The sequence below is a fragment of the Carya illinoinensis genome, chromosome 10 (assembly GCF_018687715.1).
Source record: "Carya illinoinensis cultivar Pawnee chromosome 10, C.illinoinensisPawnee_v1, whole genome shotgun sequence".
NCBI classification, from domain to species: Eukaryota; Viridiplantae; Streptophyta; class Magnoliopsida; order Fagales; family Juglandaceae; genus Carya; species Carya illinoinensis.
This window is the reverse complement of record NC_056761.1, coordinates 29,247,005-29,259,192: the sequence shown is the minus strand read 5'-3', so window position 1 is coordinate 29,259,192 and position 12,188 is coordinate 29,247,005. Positions and strand designations below refer to the sequence as shown.

Here is a 12,188-nt window from a genome sequence, read left to right as displayed (position 1 = left end):
GAATATTACTAAGAAAAATTCTATTTATAAATAATTGTAAATAATATACATAATAAAGTACTTATATGACATAATTTGATTTAGAGAATAAGTTTTAAAATTTAAATTTTATAAATAAAATAATATCATTTAAATAATGTGAATGACAGATTGTATACATAAAATTGAGAAGGACATAACTCTATCACTAACTCTATACATAAAATTGAGAATGAAATAACTCTATGACTAACTTAATTATTATATATATATAAAGAAATTATACAAAATAAACTCATAAATAAACGTGATTTTATAGAATCTGTTAGGTATATTTTATAATAAAAATAATTTTATAAATTTAATATATTATATTAAGTTATATTAATTTACAAATTTATTTTTATATAAAAAAATAAAAAATATTTTTAAGATAAAAAGTGATGGATCAAGTTGGGGGAGAGTAGCTACCCCTTTAGTTTATTCGATTAATATTAGGTTTGCAGTTAGGCACAGATGCTCCAAGTGGACAGGTAGTTAGAATATGCCCACGTGACGGGATGTGTTCTTCAAATTTTGTTATTCATAAATCATAAGTCTCATATATTATATATTATATAATTTTTTTATTTTTTTAAATTTATTTAAAAATTTTATTTAGTTTTATTTTTTTTTAAAATAATTGAATTATTCTCTTAATTATCTATATACTACATATTTAATAAGAAAAAAATTAAAAAAAATAATGAATGGTATATGAAAGTTAGGAATAAAATTTTTCTTTCCACGAGAGCAATCTCAGGTGGAGGGACAGTGACAGAACTTCTACGTGGCAGCATTTCACTGGCTAGTCCCACGTGCTTCGTCCTCTGCAATCACATGGTCTCTACGACGCTACATACCGTTCATTCAAAGTGCTACTCGACAGAAGACTTCTGCGACTGCCACAACTTGCAGCGTCCTCTTCTGTTTTTTCAATTTTCCGTATAAAGACTTTAACCCCTACATCCAGGTTTCTTAGCTCTCCTCAATGCCTCCATCTCTTCTCTATTACTCCTGTCTCTCACAGGAAAAGTTTGTCTTTAGGGTTTGTGTAACGTACATACTGGCCTGGGTGCTTGAAAGGGGATCCAAAGTTACTCCATTTATCTGCATTTGCACCTGCACCTCTCAAGTCCTGTCTATGACCAGTGTTTTCCATGTCCGTTTATTATTGCTGTGAGCACTGCCCTAGATGGGGCTTAGGTGCAGGTACAGGTGCAGACTAATGGGATTTCTTCATCCTTCATCGAGGTAAGAATATTGAAATAAACTGGACACTCTTTTTTCATTTGTTATAATCTGCTTACAGTGATTTCAGATGCATGATCTCATCTGTTTTCCGTGTGTTTCTTCTTCGTTTGCAAAACCATATATATAGATCATTTGATCATGAGTTTATTTTTTTTGTTAAGAAACCTATCTGTCGAAGTCATGAAATGGAAAAAACCAAAGTATGAGATCAGCTTTGCCCTTACCCATCAGCTCTTAACGAGCAGACATGTTTGTGTTTTTCGGAATTCCAGAGTTCATGATTTTTTTCTCTCTTCCTAAAACCATAGATTTCATTTTTTGTAAGAAACCCTTCTGTCAAAGTCATGAAAGAACCTAAATATACGAGCTCTCCTTATCGACCGCTCTGAGTGTCTTTCAGAACTAGCTACTTGGTACATAAAACTCCATCTCATGAAGAACATTCTTGAAACTTTAACCAGGGATCAATAATGTTAAAAACTGTATGTTTCTTTTCCATTCGTTTAAGCTCAGACTCATTTTGTCTTATTTTATTTTGATGTGAGAACTTTTGCTTTTAAGTAAAACGTACGTCCTAATTACAAGATCATTTAGATGCAAATTAAGGAGAATGCTACTGTGGTGGATCTAGTTTTGTTGCATGCAGTTCAAAGGACAAAACAACCCGTGATAAACGAGGGGGAAAAATATAATTACAAGTATAATTATGTATTAATTTGTGTATCAATGTGTTGTAATTGGTTAAAATGTAAATTTTATTAAAAATAATGTTAATTTAATATTAATTTCAGTATTGGTACATAGATTAATGTGCGACTGTATTTGTATATAGCAAAACTCAAACTAGGCTATACATATATATATATATATATATATATATATATATATATAGGATCGATGATTCCACTGGACCACTGTCTCTACCGATAATATAACCAAAAGTGTATTTCAGAATTTTTTTTAATTTTTATTTTATTCATTGTTTTAACTTTTTTAAATATTTTTTATATAAAAAAATACTTAAATATAATTAATCATATTCACTTACTTAATTAATAAAAAATAATTTAAAAAAATAAAAATCGGTCAACCACCGATCATTTATTGGTTCAAACAACATTATCTATATATATATACACTAGGAAAGGATCAACGTGCAAAATACACGTTTGTCTATTTGGATAAAATGATTATTTTAAAAAAAATAATATATATTTCATAAAAAAGTTAATTTCAATTAATAATTTATGGCATAGAGGCAAATATGTGAATTCTAGTAAATAGTCTTTATGTTATATAAAATAATAAAATTTATATAAAAGACAAGTGCTACACATATGTTATATGAAAATAAAAGATACATTATACATCAGTTAGTATTTATTTCACACCCTACTAACATGACTTTTTTTTTTTAAGGTCAAATTCATCACGATGATACGAACTCATCTCTCTCATAACGTCTCTCTCTTCAAGCCATTTCTCTCTCATTCTCTTTTATTTTATTTTACTTTTTCTTCCCCAACCCTTCCCTTTCAGTAGGTTCTCGCCCCCCTCCCAATTTTTTCCTTTCTTGTCTCTCTCTATCTCTCTCAATTCCTTTCTCTCTCACAAGAAATAAATCTCACCATTTCTCTCTCCCAACCAGCTTATCTCTATTGCCATTGTGGGGCAGTGGAGATGAAAGTAGGCGTGTGGTGCCTTTGTAGCTCACGGCATGAATGAGGATTGATGATGAGATGCTCCTCTTACCTTGGGCTCAGAGAAAAAGAGAATTATATTATAGCCATGATTAAATTAATTTGCCAACAAATTGAGTTAAAGGGTGTATACTGTACAGTCTTTTCACATCTAAATATTATTTACGAATCATTTATTCTAATCACGTATCTATTTTTTTAATATTATTTTTCTTAATTTAATATTATTTTTATTAAATAGATTCTATTTAATTTTAAATATTATTAGATATTTTTAATGAATTAGAAATAGAATTCTATCACAGAATAAAATAAATAAATAAAAAATCTAAGAATAAATAGATATTAATTATAAATTGATATTATTAAAATGATATTTATATGAAATATTGAATATAAAAAATAAAATAATAAATTAAATAAAATAGGTAGAATAGAAACTTCTGTAGGCGTCCTAATTCCTAAATAATCTAACTGTTTGTTTGGTCAATTTTAAATCATAGCGTGCCACTGACAGTGCCTCTTGGCCAGGGATGTCATCTAATATGGGTCAGTGACATCTGTTGTGATTTGTGCGAGCCGGTATATTGATGGGATCAAGAGGAGTGTAGTTCAAATAAACCACATTTCGAGGCTAACAATCAGAGTTAATGAAAAATAATCAAAACTGTTAAACCAACAATTTCCGTTAGATAACTACTTTTTATATATAAAGATATTTAACTTGTCTAATTAGATTCTTCATTGTGTTTATGATTTTAATCGTCCACTTGTTCTCATAAATCGATCGATAAGCATATGTACTTTTACATTTTTGTTTTGTTTCTTCCAGGCGAGTACACGTTCTAGCTAGCATAAATAACTTATTTTAATTATGATCAGTACTGATTTGTGCAGTAAGTTGCTGCTGTTTAATCCCCCGAGGGAGACCAATTAGAGCAGTAATGATCTGCTCTAATCCGATGCATAGGGCATAGTAAAATATTGATATATATATATATATATATAGATGATCATCTGACATAAACCATATATAAGATGATAAGTACTTGTTTTACACGTTTATGTAGAGTATATATATGAATGATCATCTCGATTTTTTTAAAATGTTTTTGAAAATAAAAATATAAGTACATTGAATGAATATATATATATATATATATATATATATATATATATGAAACATGTCAAGGCAATATTTCGGAATTCATGCAAATTGGGGATAGTCATCTTTATATTAAGGAAGCAAAAATGCAATAAATTTTAAAATTTTTGAATTTTCATATTTAATCACCCTCTTATATATATATATATATATATTCATGCAGTACTACTCCATTTGCATCTTTATCGATCACTTGTGTATGCCTTTTTATTTTTGATCGTATTATAGTAGCGATCATGATTTGTTTAAACCATGATCTGTTGTTAGAAATGATCATTAATTTGATGCAATAGTACTTAATTAAGAGTGCTAATCAAGAAACTATGCTGAGAATATGAATATTAGAAGTTGTACTATCAGGTACTTCAAATTGCTAATGGGAGAGAAAAGAGGCCATTGGATGAGCTGTTTATAATTAATCTTCATGAAAAACTTATCTAATTACACCAAACCCACACCGTAAGAAAAATGGACTTTTATAACTAATTTATTGTAACGAAAAGATTATTCACAATTAAAATTAGTTGCGAATGGCTTTTTTATTGCAATAAATTAGTCACAAAAATCCGTTTTTCTTGTAGTGCCGTTCGCTAATGTTGTTATTTTAATTAATTAACAACCGAATTTTATAATGGATCATTAATTATAACATGATGAAATGTTTGGATTCTCAGTTAACTCTCTCATGAGTTCTGATCTTTGAAACTAATTTAGGGGTATTATTCAAGAAAACACTATTTTGGCCTAATATATTTTCTAGTCTATGAGAAACAAAAAAGGGCATAATGGTAGAAAAATCGATATGGAGAAAGGAAGCCTTTGACTTTATGGAGTGGTTTTATGTTATCAAAACCCTATAAATAGTTTGGGGTTCAATCAATCTGGATAAATTGTTTCGACCTAGATGTGCATATCTTTTGTGTCATACTCAATTCTAATCAATGGCTGATCCCGGCCCAAAGGTTTTTTTCAAACCGAGGAGAGAATCTTCATAAGAAGACGTTGTCTCCCATTTCTATTTATTCTAGGGACAAAGTTAACTCTTGGCTTCTCTTAAGAGCACTTGTAGGGAGCTAGCCAAAGACACTACAACAAAATTTACTTTTTCCCACTAGTTCTTTTTCCACTATATATATTTATGGAGAATAATTACTAGTTGTTACAAATTGTATTCATGGAAAAAAATATGTTCTTTTATCATGACTTCATATGCCACTGTTTCAAAATTGTGGGTAAAATTACTTTTTGTAAATAAACTTAACCTCTTGACACCAAATACGGTAGTGGGCAAAAAATAGTAAGTCTTTTGCTGCGATTTCCTGTGGCCGCAAAAAGATATTAATTTGGTATTTAATCTTCATCGTTGAATTATTTAGAGATCAACGGTCCGCATTAAAAGTTGAGAACCCTAATATTTTCCCCCACCCACGGACGCACCCTTTCTTTTCTCTCTCTCTCTCTCTCTCTCTCTCTCTCTCTCTCTCTCTCTCTCCTCCCATCAGATCCCCCACGCCGCAGCACCCCCTCCCCATTCGATCTCTCTCTTCTTGGCTCCATCCCAGGCCATCGTCGCCACCACCGAGCACGACCACCTCACCTGACCCAGCCACCCCGCGCCTCCCTCTCTCTCTCTTCCCTTTCTCTCTACCAGAGGCACGCCCAAATCCTCGCGAGTCCCCTCTCCCTCACTCGGTTCCTTGCCGTTGGGAGCCAACTCTGCCGCCAGTGGCTAAGCCGCACCACCACTAGCCCCCACCTCGCCGACGACCCCCTTCCTCCCTTTCCCACAGCCGAAGCCCCCAGCTATCTCTCTCCCTCGCATGCTCCATCTCCGTCTCGGTATTCTCCTCATCACAGCCCAGATCTGCCAATCAACCCACCGTGAGCCATCTCGATCCACAGTCTCAGCCCCCTTTTCCTCCCTTGCATTCTCTCTCTCTCTCTCTCTCTCTCTCTCTCTCTCTCTCTCTCTCTCTCTCTCTCACGGATCCTCTGTGCACAGCCACCAGATCTGCCGCCATGAGCCACAATCGCCGCCTCTAGCCACGACGCCGCGCCACCACGAGCAACCCACGGACACAACAGCACCTCCCACACGCTTTCATTCACTGTCGAAGCCCTTAAGCATGGTAAAATCCACCCTTTATATCTTTAGTGCTTTATTTTAGAGTAAATGGATGTGTATAGCGTGTTGTTTATTACTTAGACAGATTTATATTCATGGATATGTAGTATTTTGATTGTGTTGTTGTGGAAGTCGGAGGAGTAACAGATTTGGTTTTGATATTGTTGTTGGATTGTGAAGTTTTGGGTCTTGTATTGTAGTTGTGAAGTTGTGCTAAGTGTTGGAAGGACGTGTATGTCATGTTGAGGGTGTTGGTGATCATGTGATTTGTGAAGTGTTTGGCCTTGTTGAGAATGTGTTCGTAGTCGGTGAAGTGTTGAAATTTCTTAAATGGGGGAAATTGTGAATGGAGCATGGGTATTGCATTTCAATGTCCAAATGGAAGGGGCATTATAGTAACTCGATTTGTATTACAATACATTCTTATTACTATATTATTAGTTCTTATTAATATGACTGAACTCATATTATAAGATGGACATATTCAATTGTATGCATGTGTGCATGTGGAGGATGGGTAATGTATCTTAGTGGTGATCTAATAGTGAGGAGGGATTAAATTGTAAGGCTTGATATTATGAAGAGGGTTATATTTCAAGGATTAAGTGATGACTTGTATATTTGTGAGTTGGAATGTGTTGTGTGAATGAAGCTTATAAAGTTAGTGATTGTGTTTGAGTTGTTATATAATTGATATGGATGGAATTATTATACTGAATATAGTTGTAGGTGAAGTACTTACAAAAAATATATATAGTTGTCGGTGAAGTATAATGTTAGCACTCTAATATCACTAAAGTATAATGTGATGTGATTGCTTTTGTCAAAAAAAAATAATAATAATAATAATAATAATGTGATGTGATTGTGTTAATTGAATTAAGTGATAGTAATATATGGATTGAGTATGAGTAAGTGTATGGATTTTAATAAAATTTTCAGATTTGTGTTTAAGTGATTATATGGCTCAATATGTGAATTTCAGATGGAGAAGATTTCAGGAAACCTATGGCTCAATATGTGGACTATATTGTTGTTGGAAATGTTAATTTTTGCACACTCGTATAATTTAATATGACAAATGGTAATTTTTCTTGTTACATTTTTTACACAGTTTGAAGATGATGACAAGAGATGTCATTTGGAACTCAAGTATTTATTGGAGATCAAAAGAGCAGTTAGATGAGTTTTGCCAAAATAATTGTATTTTTATTCTTTTTTTATTTCTTTCCCTCTTTATTTCCCCTCTTGTGTAGTGTATACATGTTTGTTTGTGATAATTAGTAATTTAGTTTAATATTGATTAGTCGGTGTTAAACAATGTCTTTTTCTATTTTATTTTTTGTGTGATGACCTGCTTTTGAGTGTATTTTCGCTGAAATGGTTGTTTTTATTTTAATTAATATTTTAATTTATTTGCGTTTTAAAATTGTTTTTAATTTAATTGATGTTGTGTTTTATTTCTTTTAGTTGTTTTGTGGTTTTTAATCTCTTTTTGGCGGTTTAGTTTTGTTTCCCGGAATGAGAATTAGACCTCATCCTTTCCCTACATCTCTTTCCCTTTTTCATTTTCTTTTTCTTTTTTTCTTTTTTCCTTCTTTCTTTTTCCTTTCTTTTCTTTTTTCTTTCTTTTCTTTTTTTTCCTCTCCCCCGCGTCGAGCACCCCCCCGGTCTCTCTCTCTCTCTTCTCTCTCCCTCACGTCGGAACTTCTTACCCCCGGTGTACCGCCGTCCGGCCACCGTGTGGCTCACCGCCGGCACCATTCTCTTCGTCTCCCTCCGGCGCACCACCCCACCGATTTCCACCCCCATCCGGCCGGCCGTTTGGCCGGAAAAGCTCTCCAAAGGCTGCACGGATTTTGCCCCGATCCGCCGCCGTCGCTCCACCTCCGGCCACCATTTCTTCACCACTTCATCACCGGTCCCTTACCGTCCTAACCCACCTATTTCCGGCCTCCAACGACCACCGGAACAGCTCCTACGAGCTAGCTTTCCTTTTTGGAAAATCCGGCCTCTTTCCGGCGATTCCGCCGCCACCCACGGCCAACCACCACTTCCAACAGCTTCACAACCATCCCTAGACCATTCCCTATCAATATCAAGCCCTGGTTTGTCCCCGTTCAAAAGTGGGTTTTTCACAACCCACGGCCACAGTGAATTTTCACTGTGACGTTGCTTTTTCGCCGCCGTTTGCAACGCCTCGTGTTTTCTAAAATTGCTATATAGCGCTGTAAGTATTTTCCAAACCCTATTTTCAAATTTAAATATATATTGCTCTTTCAATTAATTAATTCTGCTGGTTGGTTGATTCCGGACTGAGTCCGAGGAGTTCGGGGGTTGGATGGATGGAGGACGGAGTTGCTTGTTTTATTGTTTTATGTTGTTGGATTATTTTATTATGCGTTGATATGGCATTACATGGTGCATGCACGTGTGTTTTTGTTTATGTTTGAAAAGTCTGTGTATTGGCGTAAGTGGTCTTACGGGTGCGTGTGTATCACGACCCCAAGCCGGGATGGGGTATTATCCCGGTGGAGCTCCTCTGGTCACTCGGGAGCGGAATAAACTGAGTGATGTCCCCTGAGTTGTCGCTAGATGACGGGAGCGGGGGCTAGGGGTTGCTTGGCTACGAACGCGCCGGGCGCGGAACCGGGCATCGCTCAACTCACCGACTCCGTGGCCCTTCGCTGGCGAGGGCTAGAGGATGTTTGGCTACGAATGTGCGGGGCACGAAACTGGGCATTGCTCGTTAGGTGTCACATGCGTGGTGGTACTCTGCGGTGTGGCACTGGAGTCAGGGTGTGCGGATGACCCCTAGGGAAGGTCATGGTGCATACGGATAAAATTGGATAATGGTTTGAGACTGATAAAGGCCAAATGTGACTTTTGGCGTGCTTTTCGGAAAGGATGTGCCTTTGGGTCAAATGGGTTTTTGGCGTGTGTGGAAAATTATGTTTTTGGGTTTTGTGCGTTGGGCATGTTTCATGCATATTGTTTGAGTTCTATGTGTTTTTATCTGGTAGTGTTTGGGTTTTACTTACCTGCGGTACCATTTTTGGTTCCGTAGCTTTTGGTGCAGAGTTAGAGGACGAAGAGGAGGAGGCTGAGCCCGAGGATGCGGCTCCGCCGGGTTGCTGATGCTACGCTTTATATTTGTTTAAAACTGTATTTGTGTTTTTGTAATATTTTATCTATGTACGTTTTAAACAGCTTGTATTACGTTAAGAAAAATTCTGGTACTTAGTTATGACTTTCGTTATCCGCTGCGTGTTCTTTCGTGCACATTTGTTGCCTTTACACACACTTGGCACCCATCGATGGGATGGTGACCCGGGTTGTCACCATCCGGGCGTCTCAATTTCCCCGTGTTCGGGTGTGGGGATTTTGGGGGCGTCACAGGTGGTATCAGAGCGGTCTGGCTCTGCGTAAAACCACATGTCCCGTAGGCAGTACCAGAATGCTTTTTAAAGTTGTGTTTTAAAAATTATGTTCAGTACAGTTGTTTTAGTTGTTTTATTTGTTTGAGCTTGTTTGTTTGTTTGTATTTATTTGGTTATGTTTTTGCAAGCTGGTTTCTTTTGTTTCTTGCTGTGTGGTGTTGGTTTTGTTTTGTTGGTTTTATGATGGTTTTATTTGTTTTCTTAAAGGAGGGTCAAGAGTGGTGTTGTGGCAGGAAAATGGGGAGACCAAGGAAATCTACCCAGGAATTACGGGACAATACCTCCCGGGATGACTCCATAGCCGAAGCAATACGGCAGATGACGGAATTTATGCAGCAGAGTGCGAGGTCTCAACAGACAGGGCCTTGGCCACAACAAGGACCTTGGCCACAACAAGGGGGTCCCTGGCCACCATCAGGAGGGCCTTGTCCACCGTCAGGAGAGCCTTGTCCACAACAAGGAGGGTATTGGCCACAACCAGGAGGTCCTTGGCCATATCAGGGAGGGCCTTGGATGTATCCAGGAGGGTCCAGTAGCATGGTGCAAGCCGGATGCACCTATGAGCGCTTCCTGGCGCATAGGACTCCACACTTCACTGGAAATGAGGATCCACTTCAGGCTGGAAGATGGATCAAAGATCTGGAGAAAACCTTTGAGGTGTGTGGATGCACTGAGGCACAGCAAGTACTCTACGCCAGTTATCTCTTGCAAAGTACCGCTTCTGATTGGTGGGATACCAAGAGGGTGTTGTTGGAATCCGAACTGGGATCTTTCGCTGCGGTGACCTGGCAGCGTTTCAAGAAGGAGTTCAATGACCGCTTCTTTCCCGCATCGGTAAGGAAGCAAAAGGCAAGAGAGTTCTCAAATCTGGTCCAAGGGGGCGCGACAGTGAAACAGTACGCCCGGAAGTTCATAGTGTTGCCCAGATGACTAACACAAGAGGGGGGGTGAATTGAGTTGTATTAAAAAAAATAACAATTATAAATCAAATATATAATATAAAATATAAACAAAATATGAAATAACAATAAATATAAATAGTAAGGGTAAGAGAGAAGCAAACTCAGTATGTTAACGAGGTTCGGCCCCACTGCCTACGTCCTCGCCTCAAGCTACCCCTTGAGGATTCCCAAATTCACTATTCAACCTCCTTCAGGTGGAGATAGAAACCTATTACACCTTTGAACAACACCGCTACAAAGGATCCTTGTAGAACACCCTCTACACTTGCAATCACCTTACACGTGGTGATTCAACTATTCCCCGTGTATAATACTTTCTACACACACAAGGTTATACACACCATTTTTCTGATACAAAAGCTGATAGTGGGTAGGTTATCAGAAAACACTCCTCAACGAGTGAAATAAGAACAATACAGCGCAAACAATATCTCTCAAAATGAACAAGGATTAAGGCTCAATGTTTAGAGAAGAGAGAATGAAAGTTTTGAATGAATGTTGTATGCTCTTGGTGTTGTGAATGTGAAGCTCTCAAATGATCTATTTATAGGCATATGAGACTTCATATTCAAATTTAAAAAGATTCACATGTCAAAGACAACATCATTCACTTTTTCAAAAAATTCAAATAAAAGGTTCTTCTTTTTCAATTGTCAAAGACAACATCATTCACTTTTTCAAAGAATTCAAATAAAAGGTTCTTCTTTTTCAATTGTCAAAGACAACATCATTCACTTTTTCAAAAAAATCAAACCTAATCTTTTACTTTTGGCATATGACAAAATGAGCATACTTTTATTTTCAAAAAATTCAAACCTAATCTTTTACTTTTTGTATAAGTCTAAAAAAAACATCAATCACTTTTGAAAATATTCAAATAAAACATGCACATGTGAAAGATGACAATCAATCATCTTTAATATTTTCAAAGTTCAACCCTTTAATCAAGGCATGCACATGCAAAAGATGACAATCAATCATCTTTCAAAATTTTCAAATTTAATTTTCAAAAATATTCATGCACATGTGGAAAATGTATTTTAATGCTTTATGATAAAATATTAATTTTGAGCATTAATCCTAATTTTGAATTTTGAAGAGATTTATAACATTACTCTATAATTTTAATGTGAACTTGTTCCCTTCTTGCTCATGCTTGTTTCCTTGATGTGCTTGACTCCATTGTGTAGACAACTTGAGCTTGAGACTTCTTTATTCTTTGAATTCATTTGTTATCATCAAAATCCATGTGTAAATATATAATTACACAAAACTTGAAATCTTGGGTTCAACAATCTCCCCCTTTTTGATGATGACAAATACTTGATAGAACCTGAAACCTGAATTAATACTTAAGCTCCCCCTGAGAATGTGCGTTAGTTTTCCAAGCAAAAGTATAAATATAATTCCAAATATATATAATAAGTTTAGCAATTCAAACGATGTTAATGTTCTAGTCTAACACTTCTCCCCCTTTTGGCATCATTAAAAAGGATCCGCAACAAGTAAATGGACCTGAAGAAA

The 12,188-nt window shown here is 36.0% G+C and overlaps 1 long non-coding RNA gene across 1 annotated transcript; it reads left to right on the top strand.

Moving 5' to 3' along the window:
* The first annotated feature begins 867 nt into the window (after positions 1–867).
* On the top strand, positions 868–7,583 carry LOC122278924. The gene is made up of 2 exons (XR_006229385.1): positions 868–1,272; positions 7,377–7,583. It is a non-coding gene; the product is annotated as an uncharacterized LOC122278924 (long non-coding RNA).
* The last annotated feature ends 4,605 nt before the right edge of the window (positions 7,584–12,188 follow it).